The sequence below is a fragment of the Scatophagus argus genome, chromosome 16 (assembly GCF_020382885.2).
Source record: "Scatophagus argus isolate fScaArg1 chromosome 16, fScaArg1.pri, whole genome shotgun sequence".
In the NCBI taxonomy this organism is placed as follows: domain Eukaryota; kingdom Metazoa; phylum Chordata; class Actinopteri; family Scatophagidae; genus Scatophagus; species Scatophagus argus.
In genome coordinates, this window is record NC_058508.1 from 17825850 (window position 1) to 17846924 (window position 21075).

General features: G+C 41.3%; 1 protein-coding gene across 2 annotated transcripts in view; it reads left to right on the forward strand.

Moving 5' to 3' along the window:
- Window positions 1-2701: 2701 nt before the first annotated feature.
- The window catches only part of stat5a (signal transducer and activator of transcription 5a), a 52989-nt gene continuing 34615 nt past the window's right edge, over window positions 2702-21075 (forward strand). The window contains exon 1 of one of the 2 annotated variants that reach the window (XM_046416406.1): window positions 2702-2841. The gene's annotated coding sequence lies outside the window, so the exon portion shown is untranslated. The remainder of the gene's footprint in view (window positions 2842-21075) is intronic. The other variant, XM_046416408.1, reaches the window with a different exon arrangement.

The following is a 21075-nucleotide window of genomic DNA, read 5'->3' on the forward strand; positions in this document are numbered from 1 at the left end:
ATCAGCACAGAGAAAATTAACTCCTTCACTGGTAAGTGTGAAAGCAGGCCTACAGTGTCTACACACACGCTATTCTCAACAGTGAAGCTCAAACGTTCAACTGCAGGAAGAAAGACTTTGAAAGCGCACCAGCATATTAGACCACTATGGCTCTGCAAAGTCAACATGTGTCTAATTTTGCACCTAAGATTATCATGTTGTAGCATTTAGTGATTTGTGTATCAACTGATGTGCTTTTAGAATATTCTTGTTTCTTTTCATGTTCGAGTGTCTCAAATGTAAAGCAAGTAAACATAAATGAGTAAAAAACATAGCAGATGAAACTATGCTGAATGAAATCTTTTCTGTCTCTGATTCGGTAAACCAGGAGGAACCAATTTAACTGGGCGAGAAGTGACACTACGTTTTTCAACTCAGTTCTCACAGATGAACAAGCAAACATTAGGGCAGTCTTGTGATTTAGCCAAAGGAAGTCTGAGACAGGTTTTTATTGAAGTGGCTTTTATTGTGAAGGCAAACATTACCCGTGTAATGTTCCTGGGACTGGCTGAGGAACAGCATCCCGAAAAAGTTCATGACTGGAAATTTGCTGAAATGCATCAGTCTAAATGGGAAACCTGTGACAACAGACCATTAACAAAGAGGAACTCCAAAGATTTAAGACAAGCCATAAAGCAATATGTGATAAATAAAATCCAAGCAATAAACTCAGGGCCCCCGTTGGTGTGGCACTTTTTGCTGGAGGGAGAGGAGATGAGGTGCACTGCAGAAAAGATTATTTTCAATCCAATGTAAAATTAAAAGCTCCAACACTACAACTGTGTTATGTATTAGATGACAAGTCACTGCACTTCCTAATTTCAGTTTGAGTCTGCTTCTGATGACAGATCTCTCAACACAGGATCAATGGACTTCCCTGACTGGAAACCCCATGTCTGCGTGTGTGCAGCTTTCCCGGTATCTTAGTGTGTGGGTGCTGGGATCCCCGGGAGTCCTTTGGACACTCAGTGACAGCTGAGATAAAAGCAAACAGAGACCCTTAGGAAGCAGCTCGTGCATCAGTGAGCCCCTGCCTTGCTCTTCGCTGCTCGCTCTCTTTCATGTGTGTGACTTGTTTGTCTCGGTGATAGGAAATGAACTCAGACTGGTTTGAGGAGATGAGGGGGCGTGGAGACGTACTGCTGTTACCGTCAGCAGCTGCTGACTCAGCTGTTTGAGGAAGCAGCTGTTACCTCTACAGTTCAGGCCAGCAGCCAATCAATCTGAAGAATCGATGAGGCCTCGGCACGTCACAGTGCGCTGATTGGTTAGCAGCGTGTGCCTGAGAGAAACTCTTAGTATAAGTGATGACTTTTTGACATGGATGTTGGAAAATTAAGGCATTTATTTCTGCAGCATGGCAGGGGGCTTTTCAGATTAGTTACAGTCATCAGTAAACATCACAACAGACTCTGGACATTTACTCTTTGTTTCTCTGGACACGTCAGACTTACTGGAACGAAGTCCATTTTGAAGTACTTGTAATTAATTTGAGAATTTCCTCTCTGAATCTAAATAATGAGTTTTTAAAGGAAATTTTGTTACAGGTTTTTTCAGCTACACTTAGAGCTAGATAGATTACCTGTCACTTTGATAACATTTTTACAGTTAAAACACACATTATGTTAAACACCTCTGATGGTATCTTGCAGTTAAAGTTTTGTTTTATTAACTGTTTTGATCTCTTTGGGTCAGGCGTTCTGCCTTCTAAAAGCCCATACGATCACACCTCACAGTGTACAGGTCTACTTTTTTGTTTTTGATATTTAAGGAAAACTTGCTGCAAATTCTTATAATCAAGGATTAATACTTTTATCCATTACAGCAAAAAGCCAGCACAAAATGAAAAAATAAAAAATAAATAAAACACAAGTGACATAATTTCCTCAATATCAGCATGTGTTCACACAGTGACTGTTTCTCTTTTGCATGTATTTTGTTTTGTCTTGGACGGCCACATGTGGCTCTGGTACCAGACCTGCTCGAGTCTCACTGTCTTCCGAATCACGTTGGCAGGTTTATCTTGTCACCTCATCATCCTCATCTCATCTTTCTCTGTGTGCGTGTGTGTGTGGTGCGTATGTATTAAGCTATTTAATGAATTTAAATCCAGTGTTTGAATTAAGCTCCATTTTGTACCAGGAGGCGTCGCTGTTCTCCACATCGAGGAGCACGAAACTGCTCGCTCTCTCTGCAAATTTATTAATTTAAGTAAAGTATTTCTTTTTCTTCTGGTTGTTATTATTATTCTTTCGCTTTATTGTCTCTTTTATGCGAATTTATCTGTAAATGTTTGTTTATACAGTTCAGTAAAAGACATTTTCCAGATGACATTGAGCATAGATATTAACTGAGTAAACAAAAAATAAGCCAAATAACATTACTATTAAATACAGCAACATGCTCCGTGAGGTCTGTGCAGACACAACGAACGATCCGGCACATCTCTTGTGGCTCTTGTTGTTATTACCTCCTTCAGGCTGAATCCAGCAATTAGTCCAAATCCAATCATCCCCAGGATAGAAATTAACAGAAACTGTTGAACACTTGTCGACGCTCACGCACAACCGGAAGTGGGCGGAGAGAGTCAGAGAGAGAGAGAGAGAGAGAGAGAGAGAGAGAGAGAGGGAGAGAGAGAGGGTGAGCAGTGAACTGTGAGGCGAACTGTTGGTAACGAAACGTCTGACTGACAGACTGAGAGACTCCTGTTGTCGGTCGCCCGCGTCGCTGCAGCTTCTCTCTCCCCCCCCATCCCCGCACATTTTATGAGAACAGGACAGCAGCTTGAGTCGCTCCACGGGGGTAAGTCTTGACACTTTTCGCGTCCTTTTGAACGTGTTTCGTCTGAAGGGGAGCTTGAACGTCCTCGTCCTCGTCCCACGGAGGGTCCCGGTTGCGAAAGAACACTGACAGCGCTTTGTAAACAAACTGCAACGCTCGGCCAGTCGGCAGACGCGCTGCACAGATAAACCCGCTCGGATGCGCCTGCTCACAGTTTCTGTCGGATTTTGTTACTTTTCTTCCTACTTTCCTCTGCGGTTGTGTTAACGCTGCTGAATCAACAGGCGGATCTTTGAGAGGTAATATTGTAACGTGTCCTGTAGTAATCTTCACGGACTGACGGCGTGTCCGCGGTGCCAGTGAGTTTGCTGTCACCTTGTCGCGTGTGACTCTGATGTAATTAGCGCCGTAGTTCCAGGTGATCTTTGTAAAACGCGTGAGTGTTTTCGTGCAGGGGCAAAGCCCCCCTTCCTACGCTTGCTTGACTCCTGTGTAACATACATGTGGCATTAAGTCTCGGGCGAGGTGAGATAGAGCCATAGAGATAACACACACACACAGCTTTCACAGGCTTCGTCTGTAATAAGCGTTACACAGCACAGTCAGTCACACACACACACACACACAGTCTAATAATGATGTTACACGCACGCTTCAAAAGTCTGATAAGTGAAAGCCAGACTGAGAGCCTTTTGTTCAGTCTTTGACAGCGCAACGCGCTCTGTTAAAGTGCAGTGTTTTGGTTTTTTTTACCTAGTTCAATTGAAGTATTGATTTCCATTTTGTGGAAATTGTATTTGCTTCACATTTCAGGGAGGAAAGAAATCTTGCACTTTGTACTCCATGACATTTGTCTGACTGCTGAACAGATAAAAACACTCAGATACACAAGTTCACGGAATAGATGCATTAGCGGTTTAAAATAAGCCCAGCAGTTTGTTCACGTTTGGACCAGCTGTAACATGGACTCCTGCTTATAAGACTTCAGCAGTTTTTTAGAATTGGGTCGTAGTTTCTAAGCACATTTTATAGCTGGTTTTATTCAAGCAAAGCACAGTTTGTTACGCCATTGATTTTTATGTTACAACTACCAGATACAGTGTCTTAATAATGTGATACAGTTTAGGTGGATGATATGCATAGTTCTCATAAAACGCATGAATATTAGAAGAACGTTGCAGTGACGTTATCCCAATAAACTCAATATTGGATACCATTAATACAGTTGCAGTCCCTTTGGCAATATTTGTAGTTTTCAAAACAATCATTAAAAGGTCACTATAATCTCAGTACTGGAGCTCCTTACAGACACACAGTAAGCCTTTATTCAACAATCATTTCACACTCCATGACTGTGGCTTGAGAATAAGAAGAAATTGCTTTCTCTGGAGAAATTTAGCCTCATAGGCTTCTATAAATGCCGAATCTGCTCATGCGCCTTTTGTCAAGTTCTCATTAGTTTAATCATTTCGATCAGGTTCATTTTAGGTCTAGCCCTACTGGTAATTAGATAATTCTTTGTTTGTTCACCCTAACCTGTTGATATGGCCCCAGAAAAAAGTGTGAAAAGGGATGGTTCGTAAATGTCAATACAAAGCTATCAAAGCTGCATCCTGAAGACATCAAGACCCCTAGTGTTTGTACTTACAAACAGAACTGAAATGTCACCGACGCTTTGATGTTTGATGTCTCTGCGTCATTTCCAAGAATAGTATGTGCTGTGCGTATGGATGTGTGTGTGTTTGTATTCTTATGCAGATGAGCTTACATGTGGTGATATCACCTTCCTGATACTCATTTCTTGTTCTGATAAGACTTGGCGTGTTTTCCTTTGGACAAACCCGCAAAATTTCTTCTGCACTCAGTGAGGCTGGTGTGAGCACCATGTCCCCTGGGCGTTGCCATAATGCGCTGCATACTATTGAGGCTGCTGTGTGAGGATGAGCTCTGGTTGGCGTCATCCTGCTTGGCTTTGGAATGGGTTGTCAGTAATACTGAAATGAGTCAGTTAATCAAAAATCAATCTATTGTTTTGTCACTTGCGGTTGCTGCTTTCTTTGTTTTCTAACTCTGGAAAATGAATACCTGGTTTTGGATGAGGCAACATTTGGTTCTGGGAAGTTTGACGGGATTTTTTCTTAGACGTTCAGCTTCTTACTGTATGACTCTTCTTCCTTGTCAGTTCTCTTCCTATCTTCTCTTGCGTTGACATATATGCATATCTGCTCTCTCAATCAATAAAACATTTCAGTCAGACTTTGATGCCTTTTAACATTTGACGTTGGCAAATACCACATTGCCCTGCATTCTCCCTTTCTCTCTACAGTGCATGATGCATGGGAAGGGAGGGTTTTCCCAGGTTTCTGTGAAACTGAGGGTGTTTTGGGTTGGCACAGAAACACGGCATGCTGGTCAGGCATGAATTGGCTGGCACACTGTGTCCCTGACAGAAAGACCCAGATGCAGGAGTGGTAGCGGCAGGGGAGAAAGAGGAACCCAGTGTGTCACTGTGCCATGTGCTCACAGCATGGTATGTCCTTAGGTTTGCCTGTCCTTCTCACTTTTTCGCTCCCCGCAGACAGACAAGTGTAGGGTTCAGGAAGGCTGGAAAGGCCAATGAGAAAAATTCAGAACTCTAAGTAGCTGGAGGGAAGGGGTGGTGGAGGTCAGGAGGGAGAGACATATTCTCAGCACTGACATCATGAGTACCTGGAAGTGAGCCGATTTGAGCTGTGGTTTTGATCTGACTGAGACATGAGTCAAAGGTGTCCGAATCACTTACGTACTAATGTGGCTGCCATGGGGCTTCTCGTCAGGTTGAACAAAGGAGGACAGGATGGACAGAAAGACAAGGGACGAGGGAAGGCAATCGAAAGTGCCTTTGCTTGTGATTCAGATCTTTGGGGAAACTTTAGCGAAAATGTCATGTCAGAATATATTATAAAGTATGAAAGACAAACAGGAAGATGAGAAAAGAGTCAAAGAGAAAGGGAAACACATTCAAAGGGAAGTGATAAGGAAGTATGTGGTGAGATGCACCGTAACCTCCTCCCCCTTTCAGTTGGGTTAACGCTAATCCACTGGTCACGTGACCATGAGCTTTTAGCCTGGTAGAGGCCAGGAGTGCTCTGATCCATCTGTCATATAGCGTCCATGATTGTTGGCATCCACGGCGTGCACTCCTATCCCATGATCACTGCCTCACATAAGGCCCAAATTTGATTGCTATCAGCTAGTTATTTCTGCAGGGTTTTATCAGCAGTTTCAGTTTCTCTCAGCGCCGTGTCTTGCCCATGATCCTTCACTCTCATTTTCTCTCTCTCTCTCTCTCTCTCTCTCTCTCTCTCTGTCTAACTTTCATTGAATTCCTCCACTTGTCAGTGCAGCGAGTAAGTGGGAGTAGGATGACAGTCGACCCGTCCAGACACTGAGAAGCATGATAAGGCCTCGGGTTATTATCTCGGTGACACAACAATAGCCCGAACACTCAAGGGCAAGTTTTCTTGAAGCCATGTGAAGGAGGTCGCAAATTAGGAGAGGAAATAAATGCTTGAATTTCCATCAGTGTCTTTAAGGTTGCTTCCTTTTTTGTTTCTGTGATTTTAAATTGTGTTTTTGAGACACTGGACAGAGCTCAGAATATGCTCCAAATGGATAAGCTGGAGTAATCATTTTCTCTTTTTTACACAACACCCCTCTGCAAGCCTAAACACATCGAAGCAAAATGCTTTTGCAACCCGCTTGCAGTGGCACCACAGCACCAGGCATCTTCCATAAGGCTCTCAGTAGTGCACTACGATCAGAGCATGATTTCCAGTCCTGACTACGGTTCAGTGATATCAGTTATATTATAGCAAAATACGTTGCAAGTCTTGAAAAATATCTTGTGGCCTGATCCAGTCGCGGCACATGCTCAGGGGAGGGTTCTGGCTAGTGTTCTTGGGGATCCCCAGGTAGTTGGGAAACCCCAAAGTGGGGCATATGAGTGAGAAATGAGAGTGCTTTTCCTGCTCTCTCAAAACTAGCATCAGTGTGCACTTTCAGGACGAATCTTAACCCCAGAATTGCTCCAAGAGTATCTCAGCAAACATCAGCACTCAGCCTTGGCTGTGTCTTGAAGCTCTTGAATAAAATGAAAATTATTCTGTGTGTGTAGGCCTGAATTAATGTGCTAGAATTTACACAAGTTGCTTGCATTTATGGATATTGACTATTTGTGCAGTTTAAAAAATTCTCTGTCCTGCAGGTGCACAGAGCTCTGTTAGAAAGTAACACCGTCTCATTAATAAATTACATGGTATCAGATTGGTGCATTTTAGGCAGTATTGGAGGCATTTCCAGTCCTGGTATCTGTATCGGACCAACCCTAGTTGTAAAGTTACACTGCACAACCTCTTTCTTGTTTTATTAATGCCTTGGGCCCCGAGTCATGCTCGATCTGTCATGCATGAATTATGTAAATGAACAGCTCCATGTATGCCCTCAAGTAAATTCTATCATGTGATGTCTTGATCTTTTAAGGTAGGGAAAGGACAAGTTAAGTACAGGACATATTGTTTGTGATCAGTAGTGCAACCACTAACCTTTCTGTTGGTGAATTACTTCAACTTGATTCACAAAGGAGACAACCACATGCTATAAGGTAAAGCTGTAGTAAAAGTAAGTACACTAAATGTAAAGAATCACTTAGTTCTGTTAACAGTTATTTTTTTTCTTTTTGCTCCAATGCTATTCATGCTGTGGGTTATGACCTTATATAGGAAGACCTGCTGACCTACTTGTGAAGGCAGTGTAGTCTGTCACCCATCGAGCGAGCAGGGAGCTGTATTAAGCACACTTCCAACTGACAGCTTGTCTCCGTTAGAGAGGGCCATTTACAGTCACAGAGATATTATGAAATCGACCAAATTTGAAGTCTCAGTACGGCAAAGTCTCTTACTGACAGAGAAAAAAAAACCACAGTTCACTTGTCCTTAAATGCTCCCTCTGAGCCAATATAAGCGCTTGAAATGGGGTAAGGATGTGATACTGTTTTTCTTACCGTGACTGTTCATCACACCTATACAAACTTTACATTACAAAATGCAGCAAAGTTTGAAGTGCTGCTACTAAGTTATACATACATAATATGTACTGTGTAAAAATGTATTTGCCGATATATTGCTATGATTTGACTTGCCCTTGCTAATAGATTGAATAATATTTTATTTTAGTAGTACTACGGTACACACAAGAGACACCCAAGTCATTTGCTTTATAGCTCAACAGCTGATCAATGTTTGCAGTTCCTTGCAATCATCTATCCATCTATTGATTTTAAAAGGGCACTTTTGTTGTGTTGACAACTTCATCACTGTGATTTTCCACCTTTCAGATCTTGTGCTGACTATTTCAGGTCAAAGAATAAATTGCATTACTTTGAGACGGTAAAGTATAGCTTTGTTTTGCCCTCCTTAGCCTCATTTGGTCTCCCCAACACTTAGGTTAATTGTTTAAATCAATCGTTGTACACACTGGAACCTAAGGCTGAGGTGACTGCATTAGCCATCAGAGGTGTAAAGGAAGCAGCCAGACAAGACTCCCAGGCTGAAAAAACTGCATGTGTGAACATGCTGTTGAGAGTGTGAATCACATAAAAGTTAGAACAACAACCAATAATAGTTAGTACATTTTTGTGTTTTACTCTGTTGGTAATTAGCAGCAGTGGCACTGCTGGTGTGCACAAGAAAACTGGGGTGGGGGGGGGTGTCAGGTTTTTTTTGAGGAAAGGATGGCGCTCGTCCAGCAAGAATTGGATGAGACAATATGCCCCAGTAAAAAAGAGAACCCAGTAATTTAATCTCCATCAATTCAAATCTTCTTATAATCATTTCAAGCTATTTGTACTTGGTCAAACTTCAGTGTGCAACTTTGGACTTTGAGGCAAAAAGTGTAGCCTGATTCTGCCCTCCTGATCTTCAGACGGTCATTTTCACACCCAAGCACTTGTCACATTAATGAGGTGTTCATCCTGATACGCCGAAGTAATCCGAGGCTGAGGTAACTGAATCCACCACCACAATAGAACAAACAGACAGGAAAGAACCCACATGTGGTCATTTCTCACTGTGTTGTTGAACATGATGTTTTTTGCTTTTCTGACACACATTTTTATCATCACAATGAGGGCTGCCACCCAGCTCATCACAGTTCAGCTAACTTATTGTCTATCATTGTTCATTATAGTCTTGAGTTGTTTGGACTATGTACAGTTATGTACAGGTTGTATTTATCTTCTTGTATAGTGTAGTGTAGCACATGGTCCCTGGAGGAACGTTGTCTCATTTCACTGTTCACTGTACTACTGTAAACAGCTGAAATGACAATTAAAACCACTTGACTTGACTTGACTTGTTACAGGAAACGGAATCCAAGACTCAGCAGGTGGTTCGGGCAGTTCACTGTCAGGCAGGTTTATCAGATCAGGAAAACAGGCAACAGGAATGACTTGAATGCTACTGGCAGCATGGATAACAAACAGCGTGGCAGGTACAGTAGAGATGATACATCACAAAGGCAGGCAACTGATCAGATTAGGGAAAAGTCACAGCTATGCCTATTGTGTGTGGGTGTGTTCTTCAGGTGACCTGAAGGTGAAGCTTAACTAATGACCCTCTCATTCGAGCCGTATAATGTCAAGTACTTAGAGATTCATCAGCAGGACAGTTCGCTAAAATAGTCAACAAAGTCCTAAACAAAAGTACCACACTTAGGCAGTACCTGATACTCAGGGCTACACTATGAACCGTTAGTTAATGGTACATTTAATAATATGATTGTGATTTAGTCCTTGCTTGGCTGCCCTTATTTCTATCTACTGGCTTCAACCGAGGCAATTTCAAACAAATGGCCAGGGTCATTTATTAGTATTATAATGTAAGAAACACACACTGAAGTTTTGCTGTACTGAATGTAAATGTAAATGTCCACGTTATCCTTTTTGTTAGAGGCACTTGTGTTTCAAATGAGCAGGATGAGAGGTAGCTGCTGCCATTGCCACTGCTGCGTTCAAGCCTATTACAGGCTTACAGCAAATGAGGCAGCCTGGAAAGCTACTGACTAGCTACTGACCAATAAATACCTATGTCTGCATGGTGGGTAAAAACAGAAAACTGGCTTTGGGTAAATGAAATAACGTCACCAAATGTATCTACACTGGTAGCACACTGATAGCTCATATACACATGGGAAGGACAGCATAAACAATTTAGCTCAGTAGCTTGGGCTGTCATTATTCATGACCCTTGTTAATGATGAATGTGTGTTTATGGGACATGTATGCATCTGTTTTGTTTGACTAGATTTAGGTCATGGATGCTCCCTTGTGTCTGGTGAAAGAGCTAACATCTGGGTAAGATTACTGTAAGGAGCATCTGATTAAAAAATGATTATGATGACATACGAGGGAATACAGATTTCTCAATAATTCATCCCTATGTCTCATTTATCTTTGGTAGTACGTTGGATTAAAGTGTGCTGGATTAGAGTAGAAATAAGGCTGAAAAACAAATACTGTCCTCCCTCATTTCTCTGTGTGCAAGAAACCAACACCACAGGTTGGTAAATGCTCTCTATCTGTCTCTTCCTTGCTTGTAGAGGTACTGGAACACTGTAATGCGAAGTCAGTGTTTGGATTTGTAGGGCTGTTATCCCATATTGATCCTGTGAGCTCATCGGTGCCCACGGCAGCGTCTGCCTAACAAGGCTGTCAGATGAGCTCTGCACGACATCTCCAGCCTCCCTGCCACTCCCACAACAACACAACAAAACTCTTTTTGTTTGCTTTCTGTAAAATGAAGTAAGCATTTAATAAGCAGTCACATTGAAGATGAAGATTAACTTCCCCATTTTCTTGTTTTTGCATAAGCCTATGTGTGTGTATGTGTATAGTGTAAGTGCGCAGGAGTTTGTTTAGTGTTTAGCCTCAGTCTCCACAACAAAACAGATTATTGCTAAGATATAAGTCAAAGAGAGATTGATGATGAAGCCAAAATGTCTTAGTCATAGCATCAATGTAAGCACATTGCTGATGACCATATATGTATTATATGTATATATATATATATACATCTGAAGAAACATCAGGGTTTTCAATCTGTCTCACATCATGGACTGTTAGATCACATCTGTTGCTGTCTACCCCTTTCAGGCGTTTGACCATTCGAGTCAGTAACGTGCTGTTGAATATACACTGAGAGAGGGAAAGGGGGTTTGGACAAAATATTGTGTGCATGTTGTGTGTTGTGTAAATACATTCTTTAGCATCACCATGGCTCATAGTGTTTAGCATTATCATCAGATCACATTAAACACATTTTCCATTTTCACGTGACCTGCTATCCCTGCTCTTTTGTTTTGCACACAACTAGCCATGAGGCTGCATGTGCACAGAATTGTCAGTTATAAATAGATAACCCAGCATTGAAGATTTTTTTTACTGTTCACCTCTAGTATATTCATCTAACACTGGCTGCTGGCTTGAACTGTGCCTTGAACATATATCTTTAAGGGCCCAGTGAGTATCTTTAAGGGCATCTACTGGCAGAAATGGAATATGATTATAGTTATTGTCATTATTGATGAGCAGGAAATTAATTGCCAACTATTTCGATAATCGATTAGTCAAGTCAGTCACTTTCAGTCAAGCAAAGATTTTGCTGCTTCTGACTTTCTTTGTCATTTATAATAGTAAATGAAGACTCTTGAGGTTTTCAGACTGTTGGTCTGAAAAAGAAGCAATTTGAAGACATCACTTTGAACATCGGGAAATTGTAAAGCAATTTTCATGAAAATTGAGCAGCTTAATCAGTAATAGGGTTGCAACTGATGATTGCTTTTATTATAATCTGATGATTATTTTCACGATTAATCGATTCAGCGTTTAATGTGTTGTGAAAATCTCAGCCATATTTGACAGTAAGAGGAAAATAAATAAAGACTGATTTGCAATGCAAAGTACCTTTATACCCAGGATGTATTTTTCTTTAAATGCAAGATCTACTCTCTAACTCTTCTCATTGCTATCTCCTGGCTGGAGATGATCAAATGTCCTCCTTTCTGTTCTGATCTTCTTCTTGTGCAATAGTCAAGAATGGAAAAAAGTAATTTTGCTCAAAATAACTGGCAGTGATTAACACCATCAGGCTTTTACTGCTGCAACGTTTTTGCAGGAAAGCCAGGATCTGTACCTTTATGTTAGGCTGATTGTTGGTGGTCATGTATGCACATATGAATGATGCATTCAGGAGGGAGGCAAGCCTAGGAGCATTTTCATTATGTGTCACCAGGAAGTGAGGGCAAAAGGAGTGGAGGGGGGTCTGTGGTACCTGTGGCACTTCAGTGTCCATGCTCGGCTTATCCAGATTATCCCTGTGCCACTGCCATAATCACTCAGACGCTATGCATACAGCACCATAAGGTTGATGCCTTTGTTTTCCTTGTGTAATGTGGTAGAGATGAAAGCTCTGTCCTGTTTTTCTTTTTTGTAAAGGTGGTCCTTCTGGCATAAGCAACTTCACCTCACCTGACACTTGCAGTGCAACATAGCAACAGTTTTTATTATCAGTTCATCAGTCTTCCATCTATGAGGACACTGTGTGAGTGCTACTGTACAGAAAAAAGGACATATACACAAGGTCATGATATGTGATATGATGTTTTCTCGAGTGTGACTGCTGAAAGCGTACAACGGCCATGACTATGAAATCATAAATCATCACCATAAATATGGGCTAAACAGTGGACTTCTTTTGGCAAAATATGATATGTCCCTTTAGCTGCTGCATTACCACTGCTCTCTCCTATCTCTCCTCGCAATCTATGATTATGTTTAATATTGTCAATTAATTAACAATATCTGGACCTCACCAGTTGTAAAATGTGCTCAGCAAACTCTTGACATTGTGTGACACCTGGTTTTTGCTTGGTCTTGAGGGGCTGGTGTGTTTTTTGATACTGCTCACCACTGATGGGGCAGTTTGCCAGTCCTTTAGGTTCAGAATCTGTGCCTTTACCCAAAATCTTGCACTTTCACCCAAGATATTAGCTGGTTCACATCATGCATCTCAAGGATGACTGATTGCTGACTATTACCAAGGCAGCAGGTGTGTTGAGACATTTGTACATCAAGAGGCGATTGCTGAAGCGATTCAAGAACAACCATAGGAGCCAGAGAGCGTTTTGCCACATTTCAAACAGTGTTCCTGCTATCTTCTCTTCCAGTTGTCTGCCTGTCTGACTGTCCTAGGTCAGTCACTGGTCATCTCAAGGCTTTGCTTTCAGTGTCTTAGTAGAGCTCTGGCACAAGTTTACCGTCAAGCTTAAAGTAAAATAAATACAAGCTCTCTGTGTCCTGAGGAGTGAGAAGGTTTTCTGCTAAACACTTTGGCACAATAAAGTTTAGTCCAGAAGTTAATGAAAATTCGATCATGGGGTAATAACTAGGGGTTGACCGATCTTGGCTCTGATAGTGGCCAATGACTGCACACCTCCAAACATCCCTTGAGGATAAGTGGGTTTTTTTTTTCTTTTTTCTTTCCTTTCTTTTTTTCCTGCCACTACTTGTGTTCATTTCAAATTAAAAGCCCTCTTGTGTTTCGTACAAGGTCCAGCCACATTAAAATAGATTTTGACCTTGTTTTTGAATCATGGAGAAGGTGTTTTGAAAATAAAAAAATCACTCCACTCTTAGGCATCTTGTTACAAATTACATTCGTGGGAAAATAATAGCTCAAAAAATAAAAATTGTTTAATGTTCAGTTCCAGATTTTGTGTGAACTCAAGTGCTTGAGTAGTGTGAGTGTGAACTAATCAGCAAGTTAAATTACTAATAGGTAGGTTCATTTGGTCTAAAAATCATTTTTTATTCTGAAGCAATCTGGAAGCAATCTGGTGGGTCATGTTGTGGGCAGCTGTGGCCTAGAGGTTGGAGAAGCGACTTGTGATCGGACGGTCGCTGGTTTGATTCCCCCACCGGACGGACAGGAAAAATTTGAGTGCGGTAGAGTGATAATGTCCCTACCCCCCCATTAGCCGGCTGATGTGCCCTTGAGCAAGGCACTTAACCCCTAATATATGCTTCTGTGTGTTTCACTGCATGTTGCATGTGTGTGTTTCAATCAGTGATAGGTTAAATGCATAGAAGTAATTTCCCAGCTTGGAATTAATAAAGTAACTTAAAAATTAAAATGTTATATATCTTGACTGTTTGTCAGAGATGAAAACTAAATAAGGGGAATGAACTTGACTGTGCAGGAACTGAAGGAAAAGTTTATATATGGAACACAAGTCTCATTTCTGCTATTTAAGCCACTGGAATTACAAAACAGTTCGTTTTGTAATAATTTTTACAAAATATATCATGATAAACTGTTAGAACCAAAAAAAAAAAAATATTCTTTACTGTAATAATTCCTGAAGTTTAAGTTAATAATTTTCTGCTGTAAGCAAATAAATGGTCTCTGTTAATGCTCAAACCCAGTCCTATCAGTCATGAAGTGGTTCTATCGTTGCTCTGGGGCAAAGACCTCTGTGCAGTAAAGGTGGAGTTGACCTTTACTGAAAGCAGTGAGCTTGCCATGATGGGAGGGGAGACATGGTAAGGGGAGCAACAGTGTAAGGCTGGGGTGGGGGGTGGGTCTAGAGCTCCGGTGACTGGGTTAGATACTGTGTGTGAGAAACTGCAGCTATCTGACCTATGACACGTGACACACTGGGAAGATCAAAGGGCAGAGTTTTTCAAAAGCTGCCTGCATTGGTGTTTATGGGAGTACTGATGGAGGAAAGAGGGAAGGAGAGAGAGAGAGAGAGAGAGAGAGAGAGAGGATATTAAAGGGAAATAGAGAGACTCGAAGAAGCAGAAAGCTCGTGTTAAATATAAAGCAACAGTGGAGAACAAAACCAAAATAAGAGCATTTGTTCTTTCACGTTCTGCCTGTCGCTGATGTCGTTAGACCAGTTTGAAGATGTTGCAACAATACATAACCCTTATTTACCTTATCACCCACTGTCCACCTGCCACACACACACACACAAACACACACACACACACACACACACACACACACACACACACACACACACACTCACAGGCTGTATATTATGCACATACACTCTCCCTTACAACCTCATCTGCCTCGCAAAGCTAGCATAGAGGGCACAGTGATTAAGTCTGCATGACTGAAAGAGGACATGAATGAGAACACGAGCCCTTGAGATAAGAGATAATAGAGTTAGGAATTTCAAGCACAAATGAATTAGGCGCAACTTTGAATAGAATTCATCAGGCTAACCTTGTTAAAGTTAGGCTTAACGAATGAAGTCACATGTAAATGTCAAATGATTGGATCTGGTAAACTAATTTAGCAGCACACCCTTTATTTTTTTCTAGCTGTTGAAAAGCATCGATTGGTCCGCCTGAATCCTCCTTATGGATGTGAGCTCACGCAGTGCGTGGTCGTCTCCTCCCAGCTCCTCACACAGCACGACGGCTGAGTCCACACCAGCCGGGGGTGTGCAGCAAGATCCTCTAGCTATACATCTGCTGGGCAACAACTGTTAGTTACCTAATCGGCTCTTTGTCAGTTAGAAATGAATGTTATTCAACAGTGATCGAAATGATAGAAAATATTAAGTATGTAAATGAATTAGACAGGAGCTCCTTTGTCAGCATTAGAGAAAATGAACAAACAGTCAGGTGACATCCTGAGAACCAGTGTGAATCCTTTCCCATTGCCAGTCGAAGAGTTTGCCTCTCTTATTTTTTTTCTTTATTTGTCATGTTTGACATTACAAACATGTTATTAAACAGAGAACAGTAAAAACAAAAAAGGAAATAGCTAAAGAATGAGCCATCTCGTTACCTTAACATCTGTGAGAACTCGTGCCTAATACAGAGTTATTTAATGCAGGAATGAGTGCCAGTTGTGTCCTTTCCCACTGATAACAAAAGCCAGATGTTAGTGGGTGTTGCTGGGTTAGTGTGAAGGGGGTATAGCAGCAAAATCAGCAACTTAACACAACCAAATAAACAAATCCGGGTGCAAAGGACTCATCCTGAAGCAGGATTTATCCTTCATGTGTCTGCAGGATGTGAAGTCCACAAGGCATGTAAATTTCATTGGCAGAAGGTACACGTGTAGGCTCTGCGTGGACATACGTGCACCTCCGGTTTGTTCTGACTGTGCATTCACAGCACTACAAGGCTACTAAAGACGCACGCCCTGGAAAATTAATATGGACGCTGAATTTGAAAAGGAGCTGTGTTAAGAGGTCATTTACAACCCACATCTCCACAATCAGCTTTTCTGTTGTACAACAGGCAGGTTTGCGTGAAACCAAACACGTCATCGATCTTTTCCTAAACCTAAGCACGTAGTTTGTGTGCCCAAACTTAAGCAAGGTGTCATTTCACGTTAAGCAAGTGTTAGAGGGGCGTTGTGGCAGGACGGCTTTGAGCATCGCCTACAGATGCTAAAGCAAGAATTTTGCACTGACTCTTAAGGGTACTTCTTCCGTCAGAGGTGACAAAGCGACAGTATTTGGCGACCTGGGATGAGAGCTTGCTGCTGCAGCTGTCCGTGCCCACGTCCATTTGGGAATTAAATCCAGGCCTTAGAGAGAGAGAGGAAGAGGAAGTGAGAGAGTCCAGTACTAACAGGGTGATAATGAAAGGAGGCAGATAAATGTGATACAGTGATTGCAGAAATAGGGACATGCCTTTTTTATATAAAAATATAAAACATTATGATTTTATGTCATCCACCTCTTTCGGACATAATCCGTCAGAAAGAAGATGAGTGAAGTTTGTAATGCACATCATTTACAAAACTGAGACATTTAAAAACTTAGATGTATTTGTAGCTACATTTACATCTGTGAGTCATTGATATTGAGTCAGAGTTCATTCACCCTATCAGCCACCCCAGTGATATATGCAGTGACATTTTGAGCAGCTGTGATAGCAAGAAGTTGACACAATGCTGTTGCTTTAAACCTGCAGGAGTCTCTTGTTTTGTAAAGGGGATTTCTGACTCGAGGCTTGGCTTTTTGTCTGTTTTTAGAATTGCTGCCCAAGTCATGAGAGTTTTTCATGATATTCCCAGTTTCAAAATCAAAAATAGACGTCCTATGTACGTGCATGCTGTTAGTAACCATTTGTACTGGAAATCCCCAATCCCACCCATGAAATGTGCATGGCCGCCTGCTCACTTTCAAGTCTAGTTCAGAAATAATACAATATAATTTTCTCAGATCAACCTCGGAGTTTCATTTCCGCCTTTGTCTTCTGAAAATCCTGTCTCAAGCCGGGGGGGTTGTTTGCAACAGGGCCTCCTCATTTGTCCTACCACAGAAATATGTAAATAACACCCTCATCTGGAGCCCCATCACAGCTCCTCATTGACCCCCCACACATCCCTTCCTACAGGTCCTGTCTGGGGCATCCCCAGCTCCCTTGTTCCATTTAGACTTTGACGGCCCCTGTGACGTTTGTTCAGATGGCATTTAACATGTTGTTTGGGAAGACAACAAGGCTGGTGTTTGAGGAAGGGGGTCAGCTGACTGGGGTGTGCAGGGAGGTCTGAAGGGGAGGATCAAGTTGTGGAGGATTTCCTTTTTTTTATTCCTTTTTTACATAAATGTGTAGTGTATAATTCATCATTTTATTGTCACATCATTAAACAACATTTACTTCTACCAATTCAAATATAGTTCTACAGCACTTAAGTGTTTTAATTATGTGACAGGAATGGAATACAAATGTCATACTGTAATATATATATATATATATTTCAAAATTTAGCTCAACACTATATTAATAATTTTTTTTTCAATTTTTGTGGTTGTACAAAAGAGTTTATTAGGTTACATTTGTGCATCTTGTGTACATATTGTTCATTGTAGAATACACGCTGTAACACACAACTTTTATGTTACTAAAATAAAAATATTCGGCAGACTTCCCAGAGCCATATCACATGGAACCTTTAGATGGGCCCTCAAAGGGTTTTTCCAAGTCTTTCCTGCAAATGATTTACAAAGTCAGTACAGTTAAATTTGAGAAACAAAGAAACAAAAGTGGTTTTGAGTATTAACTTTGCTTTGCTCCTGTTGGGACACAGGAGATGAACTGAAACGTAATGTTGTGTGCGTCTGTGTGTCTGTGTCTGTGTCCGTGTCTGTGAGGTATTAATTAGGGCTGAATTTGTCACTCTGTCTTTACACACACCGTTGATTTCCAAGGTCATAGTGTCATCGTGTGAAGCCATCTGTGATTCTTCACTTGGAAGGTACTTCAACAAGATAATGACTTCCTCTTGGTGTCAAAGGTTGTTGGTTCAAACCCTGGGTGATGCAGAAAGAATTGGACCTAATCACTCACTATGCTTGTGTACACTCTGCATGTTTTAAATGTTTCCATCTTTTAGCACACCTGACTGTAATGATCAGCTCATCATCCAACACTGCAGAAACCCAATAAAAACCCATTCATTTGAATTTGTACTCCACATCTAAAACATAGAGATCCTGGTGTCCCCAAGACAGAGGAGTGCTGGATTATGAACACTGGACTTTTATTTGTAATCTGGCATTGTGCTGTGTGAATTACAGACATGACTTCAAGTTATTTTGGTCCAGTCAGTTCTTTGCTGATGGACCCTCCTGTATTTCGTGTTTGTCTTCCTAATTTGTCTTGGTTTTGTCCTCTCTTTAGGGGCCCCTTTTACCAGGCCTGGATAAACAACTGGTGGCAGGGGGCCTCTGTGGCAAGTGCTTTGAACAATAACTAATGCTTCGCTCTGCTTGACTAACTCAGGAAAATCATTCTGTCTAATAAGAGATGCGCACTTCCCACTTCTAAAGAATTCTGTTTTGTTGATGTATGGATTGTGTATGGATTTGATTCATTTAAAGCCAGAAAATAGCTTTGAAAAAGACTTTTTCCTCAGCTTATTAATTAAAGGGTAATATTGAGCAGCCTTTGTTTTTACTTGTCTCTGAGACAGAAGGCAAGCAGAAATGTCTAGTTGGGACACAGCAGTTGTTTAAAACCACAGTCTTGCCAGAGGTCTGTGTTAGCAGATTGCAGTTCTCACTGCATGTGTTTGGTGAAGAAGAGAAGGGGACGGGACGTCATGACAATTACCCCAAATGCCCTCAGCCAACACATGAAACGGTGAACGTATTTGTCTGGGTCTGTTTTGTGTTCTTTGCTTCCAGTTCATGCAGTATTTAGGTTAAGCTTCTTGTAGGGTGATTATTAGGAACATTTTTTTTTCCCTCTTCTTTGTTTACCGATCGCCTTCTGCTCTGTGTGTTATGTCTTTTAGTTTGTTCAGATGGAAGAGGTGTGTCATAATATAACAATGAATCTTCCCCTCCAGTCTCCCGCAGAATGTTGGCTCAGTGTTGTCCATATGAATTCACTCAGTGTTATATCAAACATGGACTGTGTTAAAGTTTGGGCACAACAAACTGATCCTTATCCATTTTTGTGTTTTCTGAGACATGTTTGTCAATTTCCCTCTTTAGGAGTGTGATGTTGTTCTGTGTGTTATATCTTTATGGCAAAAGCAATTAGCATTTAAGACATATCACACATGAAAATGCCATGGTTTCGTCCAGCACTGCCGTGGACAACAGAATGCTTCATCACCCAGCGGTTGTATGGAATAATAACAAAGATAGATGTCCAAATTGAAAAGCAGGGGTGTGCCACATCGTATCAGTGCACATTCGTATTTGTATAAAATTTTTTGATGTTATAAAAAAAAAAAAAACGCGTATGACAACAGTCCAGTCCAGTATACAGTATGTCATACTGTTATGCCAAGTGACAAAAAGCATTGCTGAAAGCGAAAGTAACCAGCTCCACAGTTGAGGAGTTGGCTCTAAAGAGGGGAATGGCTTCAGCACTGTGGAAGTGGTTACAAAAGATCAGATGTACAGCAAACCAAAGTAAGTAACAAGTGCAAGAAGACTTTCACAACACAAGGGAGCAATACGACGAACTTATTTCACCACCTCACGTCCTCAGGACCTCAGACCAACCAAAAATATTTTTCAGTATTTTGTGATATTGTCATCGCAGAAATTCCCTGAAATGTTGTGATATTATTTTAGAGCCGTATTGTCCACTCCTGCCAATAATGTGCCATAAATAATAAATAATTGGACGATAACAGTACACATTTTTAGTCTCTGCTTGAAGACATTCATAGTGTTGCCCCTGTGTGTTAACATCATACTATAAACTATAAAAGCAGCTCTGTCAAGAATGAAATAAAGCAAGCTAGACGGAGAAGAAAAAGCCCTGGCTCCTTGCTCAGGTCTGCACAGCTGGCAGTTCGTGGCGTGAAGTGGGTTTGAATGTTATATTGCTGGTTTTGAAGAGAACAGAACAGTGACAACTGGCTGGCTGGTTGTCTTGCTGTCTGTCACTGCTCAGTGGCTTTTGGCTACAGGGTTCTGCTCCAAAAGTGGCTCCCCTCCAAGTGGCTAGCATTCCTGCTGCCACGGACTTGAGCTTCAGGCCAGATCCACATTTAACACTCCCTCGGGTTCTCGGATTATATAATGTCACCCACTGGTTCTCTGCAGTCGACACCAACATGCACTGATGCACACATATGTCTACAAGCACATGTAGACCACCAAATGCACAGAGAAACTCGTGTTCTCATTGCTTTGCAAGCATGCACAAATGTGACATAGGACACAGTTGCTGAGAAGGCAGAGACAGATAAGAGAAATACAGAAGTAGCTTCTTAAAATAATGTTACTTATGTGTATTTTTCTCAATATGCAAATGCCTTATCACAGCCTTGTGCATCTCATCCAGACACACAAGATACCCTTTGTCATCTGTGACTGATGCACAAAACGACTTGGTCAGGCGATGTGTGTTTCATTTCATCCATGATGAAAAAGTTGTATATGTGTCCCTCCACTCAACCCTGATCTCCACCCCTTTTTCTGGCTTTTTAAACCACGTTTCAGTGTGCAAATGCTCTGTTTGTCTGTTACTGACACAGATGTATAGAAATACTTAGTTGATAACATTATTCAAAGGCGTGAACAGGGGTTTTGTACTTTGTAATTTTCACTTTGACTGCATTAGGCTAATAGCACAAATGTATCCATGTTACTGAAGTCAAAAACATGCACATGATACAGGAACACTGAGATACTTTTTTTCCCAGCAGCACATTTAGGGGT